This window comes from Mustelus asterias, chromosome 12 (assembly GCF_964213995.1).
Source record: "Mustelus asterias chromosome 12, sMusAst1.hap1.1, whole genome shotgun sequence".
In the NCBI taxonomy this organism is placed as follows: domain Eukaryota; kingdom Metazoa; phylum Chordata; class Chondrichthyes; order Carcharhiniformes; family Triakidae; genus Mustelus; species Mustelus asterias.
The window spans coordinates 82,183,997-82,206,284 of NC_135812.1; the positions used below are offsets into that span (position 1 = coordinate 82,183,997).

General features: G+C 43.3%; 1 protein-coding gene and 1 non-coding gene across 4 annotated transcripts in view; one reads left to right on the forward strand and one right to left on the reverse strand.

Moving 5' to 3' along the window:
- The window catches only part of LOC144501622 (netrin-1), a 168,016-nt gene that overhangs the window by 22,609 nt on the left and 123,119 nt on the right, over positions 1 to 22,288 (forward strand). The gene's annotated exons all lie outside the window — the stretch shown is intronic.
- On the reverse strand, positions 8,481 to 8,552 carry trnag-ucc (transfer RNA glycine (anticodon UCC)). Its single transcript has one exon. It is a non-coding gene; the product is annotated as a tRNA-Gly (tRNA).

Below are 22,288 nucleotides of genomic sequence, written 5' to 3' on the forward strand. Positions count from 1 at the left end.
TTGTCTCTCAGCGCTTATCAAGAAGGGTGGGAAGCGGCCGGACATGTCGGCTCTTTGCAATCCGCTGGGGTCTAGGCTTTTCTTTGCTGGGGCTTCAGGACGATGACACGGGAGAGGAGCAAAGGCTTTGGTGAAACTCTGGATGAATCCTGGATGTTGCTCAATGACGCTGTCATGACTTTGGCTTTTTCAAGCTCCGCGAATGGCCAGTTTATCCTACAGTTCACCATTAATAATGAACTTTGTTCCCTTGAGATTATAATCCTGATTTTGTGATTTTGGGCAGGATTTTTCTTCCTCTCTGTGGCATATTTTGTGGCAGCGGGAAGCGGTGCATCACTTGCTGAAGGAGGGAGATCCCGCCATTGTCAACAGGGTTTCCCATTGAATGCACCCCTTGCAGCTGGGAAACCTGCAGCAGGAGTGTGCCATTGGTGGGACCTAAGATCCTGCCGGCATAACCGGCAGCAAGATTTTGGCGACTGTCTTTTATCCTGACAAGTGTGTATGATAAATGAGCACAGAGGCATTTATCACCTATCATCCTGTTATATGGTGAAAATCCGGATTGTCTACGTCTTTATTATGGTATTTGTCCACCAGTGGAACAAGGAGGCCGTAGTTTAATTGTTTGTAGGTCTCCTTCTTTCCACTGGGGCATATGTTGAGTTGGTTGCATTACGTGAGGGTTGGACAGTATTTACTTTGTTTGTTTTATGTGCTGTATTCCTTGCATTTACACTGAATACAATTTTTAGTACCCTTCGCTTTATTCACTTTATAAATACAGAGAGATCATGTATCCTGGAAAAGGCCAGCCCTGTTTTTTGTCGTTGGCATCTCTGGTGTTGTTGGAGTAGGGGGAATTATGTTCTGGTACACACCCGGGCATGGCCGACCTGTCTTTGGGACTGTAACCTTGTAAGGTTCTGTGTCAGTTTGGCTGTGTGGGCAGTGGCAGTGGTTATTTGATGGCTTGGCTCATGAAATGGATGGTGGGCATAGTATCCAGCTGTTAGGGTTTCTTTGATGAGGGGAAATGGGTTGGATCTTATTGTCTCATTGATAGCCGGGCCTAAATGGCTCTTTTGGGGTACCAAGAGAAAGGGGCAGTTTGCTTTGTTCAGTGTATTTGAATGGTGTGAGTATTCTTGGCTTGTTGTTCCTTATTTTAGGGGGTCATTTAGCAGGTTGGGGCAGCAGTGGCTGTGTTTATCCGGGTCAGGTGGAGGGTATATTGGACGAGGGAGTAGGTTGCCCTCCCCCAAGATGTCCCCTTTAGGGGGCTCCTGAACTGCTCTGCCTCCTGAGACTTGATTCCCCTAGGGATGTAATTCCTATTAGTTGCGGGACCTGAGTGTGAGTCTGGGGGTTTTTGTTCAGTGTTTTTGGAGTCTTTCTTCACTTGGAGATTAGGCTAGTTATAGCAGTAGGTCATCTCCTAATTAGTGGTCTAATATGGAGACTACCTGTCTGTCCGTCTTCTAGGTTTGGGCTCCTGAGGGGGGGTTGGAGGGGCAGGGGGGTGGTGCTGGGGGGGGAGGGGGGGGGAGGGCGGCAGTATCCTGTTCCGTGTGAGGTTGTGCTGTTCTGTTCCTGATATCCTTACTGTGAAAATGTATGTGGAAACAAGTACTTCTGGCATCTATTGGATTATTGAATGATCTAGATGCTCCTCTCTCTCTGGGGCATCCTTTCTTTATCTGGGTAGGTGGGGTATTGACATAGGTGCTGATTTGTAATAGTTAATCCTAGAGGGTTTTCCTTATCTTGTCGGGAGAGGGAGTCGTAGCTCTCCCTAAGATGGGTGTCTTGATGATTCTTCTTTTCCTTGTTGGTCGGGTTTCCTTAGTGGAAAATGATTTAAATTTTCCAGTGATGGGAAGCCTGATTGGTGCCTCTGATATGGCTGGAGAGGAGGGAGGTGTTTTGTGTTGTGAGTCTGGGCGAGATATATGAAATCTTGGCTTACTGGTTCCTGTACTTGAGGGCGTACATTACCATGACACATCTTGTACCGATGGAGGTATCCTGATGCTCCCCCTTTTCTGGATTATCTTTTAATTGCTTGGAGGTCCTGGGATGCTGAGTTAGGCCCCAGTTGGTTGTATTATTACTCCGCAAGAGATCCCATCTATTGTGAAGTTCTGTCTTTGTTATTCCTGTGGAAGTGGGTATGTACCATGGGGCCATGTATTCATGATTGTATCCTGTTATCCTGTTGTCTGGAGAACTCCCACCCTTCCTTGTATCCTTTCTTTATCTGTATGAGTGGGGATGCCAACTACAACGATTGATGACTGATAATTTGAATTATTTGTATGAATATTCGTTGATCTTTTCTGTATGTTTTATGTGGAATAATGATTACTCTGTACTGTATTAGAGTTTGGGGATTGCTACGTTTTGTGGCAAATGTAAAATAGAAAACTTCCAATGAATACATTCTTTAAAAAAATTGCTTAACAGGAACACTAAAATGTTGCTAATTTGTTTGCAGGAATCTTTCTCCTGTTGTATGTCAACAAAAAAAGTCATTCTGTATTTTTGGGATGAATATCAAATATTCCAAAGTTGTTATCAAAGGGTGTAGATGAATACATCTGTCAAGGGAAAAATGGCAATGCGTTGTTATTGTCTGACTTTTTAAAATCTGACAATCTATTAGGGACTGAATTCGGAATTAATCTCATGTAAATCTAAGCATGCATGTTGGCATAAGCTGCTGCAGCAAATCTTGAAGCATTGTTTTGGTGTTTTCTATTCAGCATTCTAAAGTTTTTTTTCATGTTTCTGAACATTGTTAACAGGGCTATGATTTTCAGTACACCATTTGTACTGGTATTCCAGAATGTCAGAGAACCTCAGGGAGGAAATGGCTTTCAATAGAACAGCATTACCCCAGAGACCATTTCCTCTCATTGATTCAAATTTATTGTGTATAAAAGTTAGCAAGCTGTTAATTTGAGATGTTGTACCTACAATGCCGGGTAAATATAATTTTACTGAAGCATGCACACAAAATATTGCATGGATATGTGCCACTGACAATACCATTCTTCTACAGTACCCCTGGTTGGGGAAGGGGCAGTGGCATAATGGTGTTGTCACTGGACTTGTAATCCAGAAAGAGCAACCTGGCCACCCAGGTTCGAATCCCACCATAGTAGATGGTGACATTTTGGGCGGCATGATGGCACAGTGGTTAGCACTGCTGCCTCACAGTGCCAGGGACCCGTGTTCAATTCCAGCCTTGGGTGACTGTTTGATTGAACTTGCACACTCTCCCCATGTCTACGTGGGTTTCCTCCGGGTGTTTCGGTTTCCTCCCACAGTCCAAAGGTGTACAGGTTAGGTGGATTGGCCATGCTAAATTGCCCCTTAGTGTCAGGGGAATTAGCAGGGTAAATACATGGGTTGCAGGGATAGGGCCTGGGTGGGATTGTTGTTGGTGCAGGCTCAATGGGCTGAATGCCTCCTTCTGTACTGTAGGGATTCTATGATTAGGCAGGGTCCCTGCTCCCGATTTACCCTCCAGTGATTCTCACTGGAAAGTACACATGATGGTATGGCTGAGGGCACTATCTTGATGATAGGATACAGAGTAGGTATGTCTCTCATGAGTATAGACTATTCCATCTCTCCGCAGAATCTCTCGCACATTACTAGATGTTACTGTCACTGTTACATCACTAATGTATTAGCATAACTATTCTATTAACCTATTGTACTCTAGGTTTGTCCCCGGAATTGGCCCTACATTCTCCTTGAGATGTTTACTATGGCCTCGGCTTAAGCAGAAAAAAACCACCCCATTATCTCATTTACCCACTGTTGTTTTGTTGCTTTATACTAATGGTACAGCTGGGATCAAGAATTTATGTGTGAATTTACAGCCTCCAACTCAACTGTAAGATTTGGCAATAGACTGATCTACATACAGGCCCTTTACTTAATACATTTTTATCTATAAAAAATGAAATCTGCAGCTATGTAAGTGGCAAGTGAGTTCAAGATGTTTTGTTTGGACCAGTGCCTGTACTTGACGTTAATGTTGGTTTAATTATACACAGTAATGTGTGTTAGGTATTGTGTTGTTTTATTAAGAGTTCCACAGTTAATCAGCTAGGCATCAAACTTGTTTGATTCATTTCATTAATAAAAAATAAACTTTAGTGTGACTATAGTAGCTAGCAGTATCTTCTTCTGCATTCCTTTCTCTGCCCCACCCCCCTGCCCTTCCTCAGTTGACTGTTTCTTATGCCCCATCTCACACTGACATGCTGGCCGCTAGCTTATGGGAGATACCACACTAATTGCACTTGGTTGACCAGGATCAGTATTGTAGTATTCAGTTGTTCTGTGTTTAATTATGAGTCTGTTTACTATTGAGATTCACTGTGCTTGAATGTTTGAACCTGGGTGTGGACTCAAATAAAGTAAACAAAACTGTCAAAAGAACTTGTTACACACATAGAAACTAGTGTCATCACTGCTTAGATCTAAGGTATAAAATATACAACAAATACCATCTTGGCAATAAGTCATGTGGTTCTTGTGGTCACTTATGATTCCTTCATTAAATACTTTTATAATGCTAAATTGTGACTACATGTCAAAGAGAGTCAAAGGTATGACACCCCAAGGCCATAAAATCATTATTTAAATACCATCTCCACCTCCTCCACGATAATCCTCAACACCGGTGCCCCACAAGGCTGTGTTCTCAGCCCCCTACTATACTCCTTGTACATCTATGACTGTGCGGTCAAATTCTCCTCCAATTCGATTTTCAAGTTTGCTGATGACACCACCGTAGTGGGGCGGATCTCAAACAATGACGAGACAGAGTACAGGAATGAGATAGAGAATCTGGTGAACTGGTGTGGCAACAATAACCTCTCCCTCAATGTCAACAAACGAAGGAGATTGTCATCGACTTCAGGAAGCGTAAAGGAGAACATGCCCCTGTCTACATCAATGGGGATGAAGCAGAAAGGGTCGAGAGCTTCAAGTTTTTAGGTGTCCAGATCACCAACAACCTGTCCTGGTCCCCCCATGCTGACACTATAGTTAAGAAAGCTCACCAACGCCTCTACTTTCTCAGAAGACTAAGGAAATTTGGCATGTCAGCTAGGACTCTCACCAACTTTTACAGATGCACCATAGAAAACATTCTTTCTGGTTGTATCACAGCTTGGTATGGCTCCTGCTCTGCCCAAGACCGCAAGAAACTACAAAAGGTCGTGAATGTAGCCCAATCCATCATGCAAACCAGCCTCCCATTCATTGACTCTGTCTACACTTCCCACTGCCTCGGCAAAGCAGCCAGCATAATTAAGGACCCCATGCACCCCGGAAATTCTCTCTTCCACCTTCTTCCTTCGGAAAAAGATACAAAAGTCTGAGGTCACATACCAACCAACTCAAGAACAGCTTCTTCCCTGCTGCTGTCAGACTTTTGAATGGACTTACCTTGCATTAAGTTGATCTTTCTCTACACCCTAGCTATGACTGTAACACTATATTCTGCACTCTTTCATTTCCTTCTCTATGAACGGTATGTTTTGTCCGTATAGCGCGCAAGAAACAATACTTTCACTGTATGCTAATACGTGTGACAATAATAAATCAAATCAAATCAAATCATCATCTTGCAAACGAGAGGCTTTTTACTCCAATGTCAAAGCATCCAAGGACAGAATGAAAATGCAATACTATAACACAAAACATGTGTATTAAATTTCATTGGTTGGTTTACTGGAGTTGCAAACATGCTAAAAAAATTCAACTAAATAGTGAACAAAAGAAATGTCATGCAACTGCACTAACATGGCACAATGCAATTGTACCTTAACAGTTATTTCAACATATCAATTTCAGGATTGCTGAGAAAGGAGACATGTTGTCAAAGCTTTCTGTCTTGCACCTACCAGGGCAGATGCAAGAATACCAAATTTCAAAGGGAACACCAATTTATACTGCATGAGAAAGGGGAAGAGGAAAGATGGTTGTTTAGTAAGTCAACTCTGATTGGTCAAAATGTTGCAATAGTGAATGCCCCAGGGAGCTACTGACCCCCATTCGTTTGTTCACTCAAAAAAATGGCACTGTCTGGACATGCTCATGTTGCCTACAGAGGACATGTCCCTGCCTATGAATATATACAGCTTCTAGCAAGCATTACTGAACTACATTGTGACCCTGAATGAATCTTAAATTGGTTGTTAGTGTAATTCTCAGCACACTCAGGATTTTTCAGCAAGTGCTGCCCAATTGCAGAATCACATCTAACATTAAATATTACATTCTAAGCTTTGCAAGCAAGAGTTGCTTGAGTATGGCCAGTACACTGTCTAGTGTGAACTGCTGAAGACATGTGCTGTTTGGTACAATCTGTCAGTCATGGAGATGTAAAGCAAACATACCCCTGGCATCTCGCTGTTATTGCAATTCGAATACCACGTTACTCATTTGTGTAGCAGGCAGAGCTTCTCTTTGGCTTATAGTAGCTTCCTGTCAGTGGTAAACACCACTTGTGTTCCTGCTGGATAGTTGCAGCATAAAATGGCAAACTTCACGCATTGCTCAAATATTTGAGATGCTTTGCCCTCCCAGTGCAATTTGAGGTTGGCTAGGCACTTTCCAGGTCTGGAGATGGCAGCCTTAGGCCCACTCATGAATGTGCATGATATACAATGAGTAATGATCTGATCGGGGTAGCCAGGATAGCTTTGATGCATCCTATTTTAGCACCAAGTTTACACAGTGCGCAAATGGCTTGGGCCCTATCTACTAAATTTCCAATAAGGCCAATCTTAAAGCATGTGGAGCTGTAGGAATCCCAACATGTATATTGACGAGTGAAGGTAGATTTGCTGTTGACAGTCATTTTGAACATATTAGCAGGTTTCTCAATTAGCATGTCAAGGAATGCAGTATATAATTGTTGCTTCCTTCCTTGACATTCTTGCTTCTGCCCTGATGAGTGAAAGATGAAAAGCTTTGTTCCATTTTTCAGCAAGACACAAGTCCTGTATTACCAAGTAGCCAGAGATATTAATTGTTCACTATTATATACAATGGTAGAGATTGGTAAAATGTTGTTGAGTTTTGGTTTTGAAACCCCAGTGACTATGAATGCACCCAAAACCCTTCATAGGAGGAAAAGAGATTTTAAAATGTATTTAGCATAATGGTAGATTATTCTAGATGGGTGGATCTAGAAATTTTATACTTCATTGATAAAAGCAGCTAATACCTGAATATTTATTGGCAGAAAAGGTTTGGTGTCTAAAGATGTCTTGATTGTAACTCAATTCTTCATTGTTCTCTTAAAGTGATCTTTCATTAATCTATTGGTTGTTCACACAATCAATATTTCACATATCCCACACATTGTCTATACAGCAACAACTTGCACTTCTAGAACACACTTAACATAATAAAACATCCTAAGGTGCTTCACTGGGCTGTTGGTAAAGAGAGTTTGACATTGATCCTCATGAGGAATTATTGGAACAGGTGATTAAAAACACCTGAATGAGGAGGTAAGTTTGGTAAGTTTTAAAGAAAATCATAAAGTGGGGAGAGTTGATGATGGTTAAGGAGAGAATTCCAGACAACAGGAGCCACAGACACCAATAGAAGGAATCAAAGGAACCCAATGTTGACACAGGAGGCTATAATTTGATAAATGCAGCGTTCTTTGGTGGGCTATCGAGCTGGAGGAGGTTCCAGAGATGGGGAGAGGTAAGTCCATGGGGTGATTTGAACAAAAGGTTAACATTTTTAAATTTAAGGTGTTGCTGGACTGGGAGCCAGTGTAGGTCAGCAAATACAGAGGTGATGAGTGAACCTCTGGGGCTTGGTACAAGGTAGGGATCGTTCATTAACACAGAAATCTTGGACCAATGCTTTATGTTGTCATTTATAAAGAGGATGAGATGGATTATCCTCTAATTTCATTCCTACTTTCTTGCAGTTGACTTTCTTCAGATGGAAGACTGGAGAGCTGTGAACATTTCCTTAATGCTATCAATACAATTCAGTCAGCAACAGCCAGTTTCATTTTTATTTATTAGTGTCATAAGTAGACTTACATTGACACTGCAATGAAGCTACTGTGAAACTTTCCTAGTCGCCACACTCTGGCGTCTGTTCTTTTTTTTCATTAGTGTCACAAATAGGTTACATTAACACTGCAATGAAGTTACTGTGAAAATCCCCGAGTTGCCACACTCTGGCGCCCGCTCGGATACATTCAGGGAGAATTTAGCATGGTCAATGCACCTAACCAGCACGTCTTTTAGACTGTGGGAGGAAACCGGAGCACCTGAAGGAAACCCAGGCAGACACAGGGAGTACATGCAGATTCCACACAAACAGTGACCCAAGCCAGGAATTGAACCCAGGTCCCTGGCACTGTGAGGCAGCAGTGCTAACCACTGTGCCACCACGCTGCCCTAATAACTTATCAATACAATGGCCAGGAATCAAACCTGGGTCAACTGCTTGGAAGGCAGCTATGCTCACCACTATACCACCATAGTTCACTTATTTCTCACTCATGAGAAGTACAATGACCCTGTTAATTGTCCTGATCACTTTCAAAAAGTAAGAAGTTTGCCCGTCATTAGTTATTTCATGAAGTCACCTGACTAAGAACCGATTAGCGTGATCATGAACACACATGATGTCTGACAGCTCAGTCTTAAAATAGCAATCAGGGGCTTATCTTAGCCTCTGTACTACTGGCCAGACAGAGAGAGCCAATTGCGTTGATTCTGTAAACAACACAGAGTAAGTTCAAATTTACCAGAGTCTACAGTATCACCAGCTTATCAGCAATGACTATTTAAGCAGCAGTAAATTAGAAAGTGCACTATCATCATTTTATCTTTACATGAATAACTTGGCACAAGATGAAGAAACGCTACTCTATGACCAGGCAATTTTGCTTTCTTTTATTGCAGAGAGATTGCCTCAGCATTCATAGGTCATCTCTTTCATGTACTCAAGATTGCCAATGAAACTTAAACAAATACAAAGGCAGAGTCTTTTAAATGGGTTTAGCGTAAGGCTACCAAATGAAAGAAAATCAAAAACTTTGTCCTCAAGTCAAGTCAACAAGGCTGAAAGGCTCCAACAAGATGTTGAGTTTGACAATTTTATCAGTGCAGGAACAGGGAGGAAAATGAGTCACCAACAGAGCTCCCGATCTCAATAATGATATTCCTGTGAAGTGCGTGTTCGACCGACCACAAATAAATGGCTCCAGTAACGTTTCTCTCTTTGGTTGGTGTTAATGCGCATTCTTGCTATGATATAAACTCAGCTTGAGTCAGATCAAACTGACAGAAAGAATGACAAGAAATGAATTCCCTGGAAGCACAAGCCACTGGAGCATTCTAACCATTCAACTCTCTCAGGGGTACATTATTTTGTTCGAGATCTGAATGGTTGTATTTATGGAGGTCTGCCAGGAATGTCATACATAGGTCAGGTTGCATTGCTTGCTATTGAACACAAGTGGTGTCTGGCAGTGCTTGGCATGTTAGGGTAAGACTCTGTGTGCCTTTCACAGGTAGCCACTGGGCTTACCTTTTCACTGCTAATGCTTTTTGGTCGGATCTTTCTCTGATTGCATTTTGCAACCACCATATTTTGTTGGAGTGGTGGAAGAGATGTTGCCAAGTGACATCTTCACCCTTACAGCTCAATTTGAAAAGGGATGGTTTGTGGGGGAAGTACAGGAACACAACAGTTAGAGTGCAGCGGAGTGCCCCAGAATACAATCAGTGACCTGGTTTTATTGCCTCACCATGATTTTCCAATTGAACTTAGATGGCATGCCACTTCTGCAGACCACTTAGAAGGTCAATGAGGTTGTGGTGTGAAGTAGCAATCCCCAGAACAACAGATTGCAATAAATTCAACTGGTTTTCTTATACAGGGACCAAGAGGCAGATGCTGAGGTCTGGGGGTTGTGGGAAGGGAGGGGTGGGAAAGTGGGGGAGGGGCACTTGAAGAATTTCCCAATTGTGGACAGCCAGACACTGGAGATGGACGTAGGTGCCTCCTGGCACAGAGCAAGCTAAATGCCCTCCCATTGGTCCTGCAACATGCGGCAAGACAGTATTGGAGGGCATAATTGAACATGATGGCAGGTCTGTCATATGAGGAGAGACAGTTATTCACTGGAATTTGGAAGACTGATAGGGGATCTCATAGAAACTTATAAAATTCTAACAGGGTTAAATAGGGTAGATTCAGAAAGAATGTTCCCGATGGTGGGGGAGTCCAGAACTAGGGGACATAGTTTGACGATAAAGGGTAAATCTTTTAGAAATGAGGTGAGGAGAAATTTCTTCACCCTGAGGGTGGTGAATGTGTGGAATTCACTACCACAGAAAGTAGTTGAGGCCAAAACATTGTTTGATTTCAAGAAGAAATTAGATATAGCTCTTGGAGCTAAATGGATCAAGCAATATGGGGGTAAGGTGGGATTAGGATATTAAATTTGATGATCAGCCATGATCGTAATGAATGGCCAAATGGCTTACTCCTGCTTCTAGTTTCTATGTTTCCATGATCCCAGAGTAACTTCCAGGCTCATGTCCCATGAGATTCGTGGTCTGTATAATTAAAATGAAGACTACCAGTAGGATATCTTAGAGTACGACAGTAGATGTCTTTTAGTTCCAGCTTTTACCAGTGGCATTTCATTGGGTTTGTTCTGTAAATGCTATCAGCTTTTTATATGTGTTTTGTTGTGTTTATTGAAGCAAGTTCAATTACTGAGCACTGAACTGGAGGCCAATAGATCCTGGAATTGAATTCTGGTGCTGTTCAGTCTTTCATGGTGAATAATACATCTTGGAATAGGGCCGAGAACAGGACACTGGGAGAACTGTGTATGGTGCTTTTCATTCTGTCACAAGTGCTGTTTTCTGACCACCTCCCCCTCCACTATTGCAATAGAAACAACTATCAGCACCATTTCATGCTACCATCAGACTGTGAGATCAACCCGAGGCTAGATTTCCTACATCTTGCCAGAACAGGGTTGAAATGGAACTTCTGCCCAGTCGCCCACTTTGACCTGATCTTTGTTTCCTGGGTTGGGGTGTTCATTATCTACGGAGGAGAAGCTCCTGATGGTCGGAATCCTCCAATACCAAAGATGGAGCAACAGAACATGTTCCAAACCACCACCAGGAGAGTTGGCATTGAGCTGAGGCCTAAAATCAGAAGGTTTTGATATTTGAATAGGAACCTTCTCGCCAGATCTTCTCCCTCCAAAAAAGGACCTCAGTGGACCTTAAAAGGACTACTACAGCCGACTTCTAATGGTGCTTGGCTGGAGGGCAATAGCCCTGGATTCAGAGAAATCAGATGGATTACTGGGCCCTGTTTCCTTGCATGATTTACTTATGGCTAAGGGGTGAAGTGGTGCCCAGCAAACTAACATGGTGGGATGGGAAGTCGAAAATCAAGGTCAGGATAAAAAAAGTCCTAGAATCCTGACTTTGCTGGAGTGTTTAGGCCCTGCCCCTCCAGCTGGCTGTGTTCTCCTTGCCAGCATTTTGAAATTGTACAGGGTGCTGTTTAATCAGGCGAGAAAAGGTGTCTGTGAAGGCAGCGAGTTTCACGCAGTTTTTCAGGCCTGATCCAACACTCTGTGCAATTTTGGGAAAACTCCATTCTGTATCTCCTGCCAACATAGGATCACCGTGCAAGCTAGCCATCGATATCCACCTGAGCAGGAGCACTAGTCGACGCATGCTGAGGAAGGCAATGACATCGCTCCACTGTGTCCTGATATCACTTCCTGTAGTAGAAATTCATCCTAACCACCTTATTCATCACGTTGAACTAACTGTAAGTGTACTGGATTGCTTTGTACATAGAGTTCCACGAATCAAGGTGCAGCACCAGTTAAAGCCGTAGCCTTTTAACATGCTGCTTCACAGAAGCTGTAAATCTCTGGCTAACATAACTCAACATCCGCACAAATGTTTCAGTCCTTCTAAAATTAAATTCTTTCAAAGTCATTTTTTACCATCTCCAAGGAAAAGATGGCAGTCAGTGGAACTCCTTAAACCTGTACAGGTTAGGTTGCTGCCTACTGTGTCGCTCTCAATGACATGACAGAGTAAAGCACTAGAACTGTACACCTTGTGGCATTGGCCACAAACACAACCTAAAAGAAATCATGGCATTTCCAACAAATAATTTGAGAGTTCAGATTCCACCACAGTCATTTAAGAATTTGAGTTCAGTTTTAACAATATAGAAAGTAAAAGCTGGTTTTAGCTAAAAGAGGATGCTGGGTTTACGAGGATGCTACCGGGACTTGATGGTTTGAGTTATAAGGAGAGGCTGGATAGACTGGGACTTTTTTCTCTGGAGTATAGAAGGCTGAGGGGTGATCTTATAGAGGTCTATAAAAAATGAGGGGCATAGATCAACTAGATAGTCAATATCTTTTCTCAAAGGTAGGGGAGTCTAAAACTAGAGGGCATAGGTTTAAGGTGAGAGGGGAGAGATACAAAAGGGTCCAGAGGGGCAATTTTTTCACGCAGAGGATGGTGAGTGTCTGGAACAAGCTGCCAGAGGTGGTAGTAGAGGCGGGTACAATTTTGTCTTTTAAAAAGCATTTAGACAGTTACATGGGTAAGATGGGGAGAGAGGGATATGGGCCAAATGGGGCAATTGGGACTAGCTTAGGGATTTAAAAAAAAGAGCGGCATAGACAAGTTGGGCCGAAGGGCCTGTTTCCATGCTGTAAACCTCTATGACTCTATGATTGTCATAAAAGCCCAACTGGTTCACTAACGTACAATGAAGGAAAGAAACTTACCATTCTCATCCAGATTTTCTTTTTTGATTGAATTCAAATTCCATCAACAGCTACTCGAACTCAGGTCCCCCAAGTATCACCCCAGATTTTTAGATTATTAGTGATACAACCACTATGCCACTGCCCCCCCCAAAAGAAAATCTTTGTGTGTTATTGGATGGCAGCCAAACATTTCGATTTGGTGTAAATAGCAGAGGGTGGTATCGATCCATCGACCTCTGGGTTATGGGCCCAGCACGCTTCCACTGCACCACTCTGCTCTTAACCGGCCTACTTTTCTTTAATTCATTTGTGGGACATGGGCATCACTGTCTGGCCAGCATTTACTGCCCATCCCTAGTTTGCTGAGGGCAATTGAGAGTCAACCACATTGCTGTGGCTCTGGAGTCACATGTAAGCCAGACCAGGTAAAGATGCCAGATTTCCTTCCCTAATGGACATTAGTGAACCAGATGGCTTTTTCTAACAATTGATAATGGTTTCATGGTCATCAGTAGATTTTTAATTCCAGATTTTTTTTTTATTGAATTCAAACTCCACCATCTGCCATGGTGGGATTCGAACTCGGGTCCCCAGAACATTAGCTGAGTTTCTGGATTAATAGTTTAGAGATAATACGACTAGGTCATCGCCTCCCTATGTGTGAACTAAGTCCCACACTAATGTGATTGATTCTTAACTAGCTGCTGAAATGACCTAGCAAACTACTCATTTCTATCAACCTACTACTTCAAGCAGGTGGCCCACAGCTACTATTTCAGGGAATCAAAGGATGGACGTTGAATGCCCACTCTCTGAGCATTCACTTTTTTTTAAAAGCGACCCTTCAGTTTTCCAAAATGTTGTTCAAATACAACAAAAAGCAAAAAGGACAAGAGCTGTGTGAAACCGTTTGGCATAATCCACTTTTCAGATCTAAATCTTTTCCATTTGACAGCATTCCTATTTTAGTTTGGACAACGTGCAGTTAGGCCACACTGGACTTTTCTCGGGTGCACTTTTGTACCGCCATCTATAATAATATCATTCACATTGACATTCACCAACAATTAAGAAATATCAGGCTTTGGCAAAAACAAAAGTGAAAATTTGAGGTAAAATCCAGTTCAATTTAGTCTCCTGAGTATAAACCTAAGAAAATATGGTTATGTGTGAAGGCAGTAACAACTGCCAAGCTGTCAAAACATTTGACTACAAACTAAGTCCTTCAACAGCTTTGTAGCATTCATTGGGATAAGGTCATTATAAAAGGTTACATTGATTTAATGCAAAGAAAATGTATTCTGAGATACCCCAAACTTAGAAATATGTTCATAAAAGCTTTAAATCATTAACAAGACTTGAACAATTTAAGATTCCACCAATCACCTTGGATCTGGGAAGCTTTTACTGCTACTTAAGTGTCAACCTTTGGCTCATGGTGGCAATCTTGCCATTTGAAGTAGAAATTCCTGGACCAATTCCACTGCAGGGGTAGGATTTAATGCCCATGGTGGCAGGGTTGAAGGCAGGGGACATTTAACTGGGCAAGGTGGAGACCCCACTGCTTCCCCACTACCAGCCGGTTATGTCCTGGGTGGGAAGGCTCAGGGATGGCTTTCTCGCCCAGAAACTAATTAAAGTCCTTAAGTAGGCAAGGGGAGTCGCCATGCAGGGAACCCGATAGGCAAACCCTGTCAGAATTGTTGTGGGCTTTCAGTGGGTGGGGTTGAGGGAGGGAGGAGGGGGGTTCTCTTCCAAAGACAGTCTATGGCTGATTGAGGGGCCAAGCATCAAGCAAGGGAATTCCGCTGCAAGCCACCCCTTGTCTTTTCTTCCAACACCACCCTCCCTTAGCCAGCGACCATCTCCCCAAGCTGTCCTATGCCGCCCTCACATCCTTGGTGATCCTAGGCCTCTGGTTGGTGCATATCTGGCAGCACCCACCATCAGTGCCACTGATGGCAATACAAAGCTGTGAGTCTCTGAGTGGCCCGCAGCTCTGGGGGGATGGGATTTCCATCCCTGGGGCACTAAATTCTGGGGAAAGCCCACTGCTGGCCAGTTAAGTGCCTGCAGGACACTTCATTCTGGTAGGCCTTCCCCAGTGGAGGCTATGTGGGGCACCCGATGCTTCTCCAGCTGAAGGGCGAGACCCCCATTAAACATTAAATTCCACCTCAGGGATTTGAGAATATAATCCAGGTTAAAACTTCATCGCAAAACTGAGGAAGCGCTGCACTATCAGTGGTATCATCTTTTAGATGAAACCTTAAAACTGATGCCCTGTCTAGCCGCTCAAGTGGGCATGAAAAAATTCAAAGGCACAATTTGAAAATGATCAGGTAAATTGTCCTCGCCAAATTGTATTCCTCAACCAATTCAACTGAAAACAGATTCTGTGATTGACTTGTTTAATCGGTGTTTGTGGGAATTTGCTGCCATGTTTGGCTATTGTCACAAGTTAACTAAGCACGGTTCAGAAGAAATTCCTGAGGATGTGGTGCCATATAAATACAAGTTCTTTCCTTTCCTCAAACAATTATTTGCATTTGACAGCTACTCCAGTGTCCATACCATTGTGGCTTTGTCAAAGTGCAAATTATAATTCATATTGGGGAAAACTGAATGAAGCTAAATCTAAATATCATATTGAAAGGATTTTTCCAAATACATTCAACCGCTTGAAGAAATAATGAAACAGTTGGCCTTTGTGGTTAGCAGTAAAGCGGTGGTGCTTGCTGTTCTTAGAATCATAAAATCCCTACAGTGCAGAAGGAGGCCATTTGGCCCATCGCGTCTACACCCACTCTCTGAAGGAGCACCAGCATTAAGGGCATGATCATCCGAAAGCAACTCTGCTAGGCTGGCTACGTACTAAAGATACCAGAGTCCCAACTGCCATCGCAAATCTTCACCCAGTTCAAGGAAGGAGCTGGAGCAAGAGGAGGACAAAGGAAACACTTCAAAGACACCCTGAAGGTCTACCTCAAGAAATGCAATATAGATATCAACACCTGGGAGAGCCTTGCTCAGAAGAAACCTATCTGGAGGAACCTCCTGATTGAAAGGATACAATTCTTCGAGAACACCCAAAGGGAAGAGGAGGTCAGGAAAAGGAGCCTGAGAGAGGAACACCAGTGATCTTGAGTCAAAGGATTAATTCCATCTCCTGGAAACAGCTGCCTAGTGTGCGGTCATCAGCCATGTAAAGACCCACAGAATCCATGACCAGTGATCCATCATACCTGTTAGCAAGTGATTGTCAAAGAAGAAGAAGCACTGAATGCTGCACAAGGCAGACTTTCATCCGAACCCATAGCAAGGTTTTTCGAGGGGCATCACTACGCATCAAGCATGGCTGACCAGGAGTATCTCCCACTCTTGCCACCTATGTGGGGCACCCGATGCTGGAGAAGCATCGGGTGCCCCACATAGCCTCCACTGGGGAAGGCCTACCAGAATGAAGTGTCCTGCAGGCACTTAACTGGCCAGCAGTGGGCTTTCCCCAGAATTTAGTGCCCCAGGGATGGAAATCCCATCCCCCCAGAGCTGCGGGCCACTCAGAGACTCACAGCTTTGTATTGCCATCAGTGGCACTGATGGTGGGTGCTGCCAGATATGCACCAACCAGAGGCCTAGGATCACCAAGGATGTGAGGGCGGCATAGGACAGCTTGGGGAGATGGTCATTGGCATGTTGGAAAGAATTTTCAGGTAGATACTCATTCTGTTGGCCACATTATAAACAGATTTCCCTTGGCCATCACGTTCTGGAGTGGGACTCGAAATCAGAGCTTCTGCCTCAGGAACTGCGCCACAAGACTTCCTTAAAACGTATATTGGCTGGACAAAATAATTTGGCACATTGGTTAGCACTAGTGCCTTACAGTGCCAGGGACCCAGGTTCAATTCTGGCCTTGGGTGACTGTCTGTGTGGAGTTTACACATCCTCCCGTATCTGTCTGGGTTTCCTCCTGATGCTCCGGTTTCCTCCCACAGTCCAAAGAGGTGCAGATTAGGTGGATTGGTGATGGCAAATTGTCCCTTAGGGTCCTAAGATGTGTAGGTTAGGGGGATCAGCGGGGTAAATATGTGGGGCTATTGGGATAGGACCTGGGTAGGATGCTCTGTCAGAGAGTCAGTGCAGACTTGATGGGCTGAATGGCCTTCTTCTGCATTGCAGTGACTCTGTGATAAATGTTATTCACTGGAATTAAGGAAGAGCCCTGAACAATTTGTAAAGTCGATCATAAAAGGTAAAGGACTTTAACACAAAGAATATTAGACCTCTACCTTGGATCACGTTAATTGTTTTGCATTTTTACTCCAACTTCTTGTTTGCAGTCAGTGAATTATTATGCCTGCATCAGACTTTTCATACAGATTAAAAGGCAACAAAAATGTAAAGGAATTGGAAATAAACAGGAAGTCATTCGGTACCTGAAAGACAAAAATGGATTAATGTTTAGGGTGAGAATTCCATCTCAAATGTTAACCTATCTTTCAGACGCTGACTGACCTGCTGTGTTTCCATCATTTGCTGTTTCATTTTAAGTTTCAGTAATCTTCATTTTGACAGCTGAGGGAGCACTATTAGAAGCCAAGTGTTCAAAAGTTCACAGTCGTAATTTACACCTAAAATATTATTGCCCCAATTATGCTGCTCGCCTTCATTTCATGTGTCACAGCTTGTATAAATAATTGTGCCTGGCTGAGATTCAGTCATTAGATCATCAGTGGTCCAGTCCATTGGGAACTGGGTAAAACAATGTAACAAAGGATATATTCAGGAATTTAAACCACTGAACACTATAATTTTAATAAAGAATCTTTCACTTGTCAGAATGAGACCTGTCATTAAGAGTTTGGGTTGAGGATTTATTTCAGTATCCATATGAAATGCATTTAGCAATTCAAGCATTCTAAGATTCAGGATAATAATGGATTTAATATAATTAATACTTTGTCAAATAAATAATAACAATTGAAACATGATGTCAGATACAAAACAACATTTGTGCTGTGCAGACAGCATTTCAATTACTATAATATACAGGAGTACAGGCCCATATATACCATTTTTGCCTTTGCCACCATTCTTATAAAATAAATTAGCATGTACATTTTACTTGGTGGTCATCCATCTAAAATTAATTGCTTTCATCACAATTTTCCTCTCACATTATTTGCTTTTGTGCATGCTGCACTATTCAGTGTGGGTAACTAATGGGATAAAATACTTGTGCATTTCTTCCACTGCTTTGACATCCAGCAAATCACTGGCTGCTTCCTTCAAGAAGATATATTACTTTCATATGGCAAAGTCATTAGCATAACCATGGGAACTGGCTAGATGCAACTGGGACGGTCGGACACTTCCACTTTCATTGGAATGGAGTTGCCCCCTGGATGCCAACCCTATACCCTGAGATCAAATCTGGGATCCACAACTGCCATGGGTATCATAGAATCATAGAATCCCTACACTGCAGAAGGAGGCCATTCAGCCCATCGAGTCTGCACTGACAACAACCCCACACAGGCCCCTTCCCCATAATCTCGTGTATTTACCCTGCTTGTCCCCCGACACTAAGGGGCAATTTTTCATGGCCAATCCACCTAACTGCACATCTTTGGACTGTGGGAGGAAACCGGAGCACCCGCAGGAAACCCATGCAGACACGGGGAGAACGTGCAGACTCCACACAGACAGTCACCCAAGGCCGGAATTGAACCCGGGTCCCTGGTGCTGTGCGGCAGCAGTGCTAACCATGTACCACCGTGCCACAAGTGATGTGTGTTATCTTGTACAGCACACGTGTGAACTGCAATTATCATTACAAATCTTATGCGTGTATTTAAATTGATGATAATCATTGCTCCAAAAATGGGCAATAATGGTTGTCGGATGCACTAAAAATCTGCCTTTCAATGTCTTCCAGACTCAGATTAAGTGAAGTAGTAGCCAAGTGGCACAGTGCCACTACACAGGCCACAACAGCTTGATATATTACCTATTGCGATTTAAGGCTAGGAATGTGTTGCAAGGTTCAAATATTCTTAGGATTCAGGCAACTATAATATCCCCTGAATGCTACCTCTCCACATGCTCCCTGCTATTTTCTATTGTGTATGTGTTGTTCTGAGCCAGAACTCAGTTCACACGCAATAGGATCACTGGAGAGTGAAGTGTACACAGCACAAAGTTGATTAGGAAAAATATGTTAACTGATAAGAATATAAATAATCGTCACTGTGCATGAAAAATTTATGGAGAAATAATTTTTCAGTATCACATCAATGTAGATTCCGGAACTTAGATCAAAGGTTCTCAACTGGCAAGATCAGTGTGGAGAATTTATGTTGGCGTAAACACAATGTATTTTACATCCATCACCTAAGCTAACTATATGACAATTACTTGGTGCACAATCTAAAATCACAGGCTTAGGTCAGAATTTCTTAACAAAACAGGTGATGATCTCAGCCAAGCTGTCCGAAGGAGGTGTAGGAGAGAGACCACGCACTCAACAGGAAAGGAAATAAAATTGGGAAGTGACTCCCTCAGCTTCACTTGTGAACCTTCCAGTAGCAGATTTAGGACTGGCTTTAAGGAGTAGAAGTGGTGTGTGTCATGGGGAGAGGAGGAAACGACAGAAACTGAAACCTTAGGTGATGGCAGCATTATGGGGCAGCATGTGGAGCTGTTGGAACCAGCTGGGGTGGACAGATGGAGGTTAGTAGAAGGAACGTGCAGAAACATATTTGGCCTTCCTAGTCACTCCAGTGGCTTCCCACTCTTAGCCACATCACTGCGGGCTGGCATTTCCTATGGTGAGAGAGAGAGAGAGAAAATCAGTCAGCAAGTCAGTGCTAGCTGATTTTATGGAGCACTTTGCTGCATTGGCAAAAAAAAAATAACCCTCTTATTTTCTCCCTGTCAACCAGAGGGTGTGAGTGACCTACCATGATCTGTACATGGCGATGAAAGAGAAAATGCCAGTGGCATAATCTGTTTCGATGAAAGACATTAATCATTCCGAGCGTTTTGTTTTGCATTTAGCTGTGTTCACCAGAAAGCAGATGCAGAGCACATTTTAGACAGGATGCACACTTTTTCCATTTTCTGGTGGTGGTGGTGGGGGCGGGGCAGGGGGGCGGGGGGGAGACTTTTGTTTTTAATCCTGCCCCTAAGTCACCAATTAAAACCCCACTGTTATCCTTTCACACGTACAAGTGTTATTCTGCCTTGTTTGATTTTCCAGCTGCAGTGTAAACATGATGGTTTCAAGGGAATTCCAGTTAAACATCTGTAGAAATGCTCCATGTACCAGTTTAAATAGAAAATTCAATTCAATTTTTAATCCATTTATATTAATATGTGAGCTACATTGTCATCCACAATACTGAAATCTGTCTAGTAGTGGCAGTACTCTATTATATTGTAGATTTTAATCGGGTGAATCTTATGGCGGTGAGTAGCGGGGGTTAGCATATTGCCCACTGATCTTAAAAAGGGCTATCCCGCAGAGACAATACACTGGGGGATGGATTATCAAGCTGAGAGTGGGAATTCTGCCCCTCAGGGGCAGGATGTCCCACCCTCGCAGGCTGCCAACCGATTGGATTGTCCCAGCAGTGCCAGAACATAGTAGTGGCCACAACTGGGACTACAAGCAGAACCAGTGAAGAAGATCAATGGATGGTGGACTTTGAGGTAAATTTGGGGTTAGGGAGGGATCAGGGATCCTGGTGGGTGGGGGGGGGGGAGCGAAGGGTGGGTGCTGAGGAAACGGGTGTAGGAGGAGGCACAGAGGAGGGAAATTATCTAGAAGGGGTGCCCCAAATGGGCATGGTGTTCCCCCAATGGCATATTCCCCCACCCTTTTCCTTCATGCTTTTTATCCCGAGTTGCAGAAGTCGTGGGTTGACCCCTTCATCCCGCCTTTCCCAGCTGCCACATTATCACTAGCTACCTGATTGATTTTACATGCCTGTGAACACACCAGTGAAGGAGCTGTAAGACTCACACCACTGCCCCCCTCCCCCCCCCACTCCCTCCAATATTTTACTGTAAATTACAAGGTAAATGTGTAGCGCAATTGCTCTGGTGAAAAGTATTTGCATGAGATAATGCCCACCAAAGCAAGCAATGAAAAGACTGCTCATTCTGTTGTAATTTTAACATGACCGATCAGATAACCACTCAAAAAAAAATTAAGATAATACAGGAAAAATAATTCCCCAGAATATTTCTACATATAAAGGCGATTGAGGTTAGACAAGCAAAAGGGAAATTAATTTTTGATTTGATTTGATTTATTATTGTCACATGTATTAGTATACAGTGAAAAATATTGTTTCTTGCACGCTGTATGGACAAAGCATACCGTACATAGAGATGGAAAGGAGAGAGTGCAGAATGTGGTGTTACAGTCATAGCTAGGGTGTAGAGAAAGATCAGCTTAATATGAGGTAATAGAGAGAGAGTTTAAAAGAGCTGGAATAGTTTTAGAAGCATGGACCGAGAGTAAGAGATAGAAATAGAGGATATGCTGGGCACAGCTTGCAAGAAGTCTCCACGCTACGGCGCCAGAAAGCCACGAAATTCTTCACCATGCTAATAGGTGACAGCGGCATGTGAAACAGGCTGTTGGGTGGATTGGTGGAGGGAGAACAGTTGGGCCATTTAAGAAACAGCGAGGTGCTGTGACGATGAGATTGAGTTTTTCTTCTGGATAAGCTGCATGGTCATCCACACTGGTATCACCTCATCCTGTCACACACTGGATGCAGCTGCACATTAGGGGAAATGAATCACTTTGTCTCCATATTGAAATGTACACCAGAGGAACATAAGAACTGGAGTTTGCCAATCAGTCTCTCAAGCTGCCTTGCCATTCTGATTAAATCATGCCTGATCTGGCACAGAGGGGTGGCACGGTGGCACAGTGGTTAGCAATGCTGCCTCACAGCACCAGGGACCTGGGTTCAATTCTGGCCTCAGGTCACTGTCTGTGTGGAGTTTGCACATTCTCCCCGTGTCTGCGTAGATTTCCTCCGGATCCTCCAGTTTCCTCCCACAATCTAAAGATGTGCAGGTTAGGTTGATTGTCTCTAGTGTTGGGGGAGTAGCAAGGTAAATATGTGGGTTTATGGGAATAGGGTCTGGGTGGGATCGTAGTCGGTGCATACTTGATGGTTTGAACGGCCTCCTTCTGCACTGTAGGGATTCTATGATTAGTGATCTGACAGTGTCTGGTACAAAGTCTGAAACAGTCAGCTTTTACACCTCTTTCATAGGGCTCCTGCTGCCTTGATCACAGCTTCATAGCCACAATTATGCAAGTTGAAGTGGGGCACTAGAGCAAAAGGAATAGTTGGCTTTGCTAAAGCCCCTGTGGGACTAACTGATTCCAGTGATTTAAAACAGGGCCAAAGT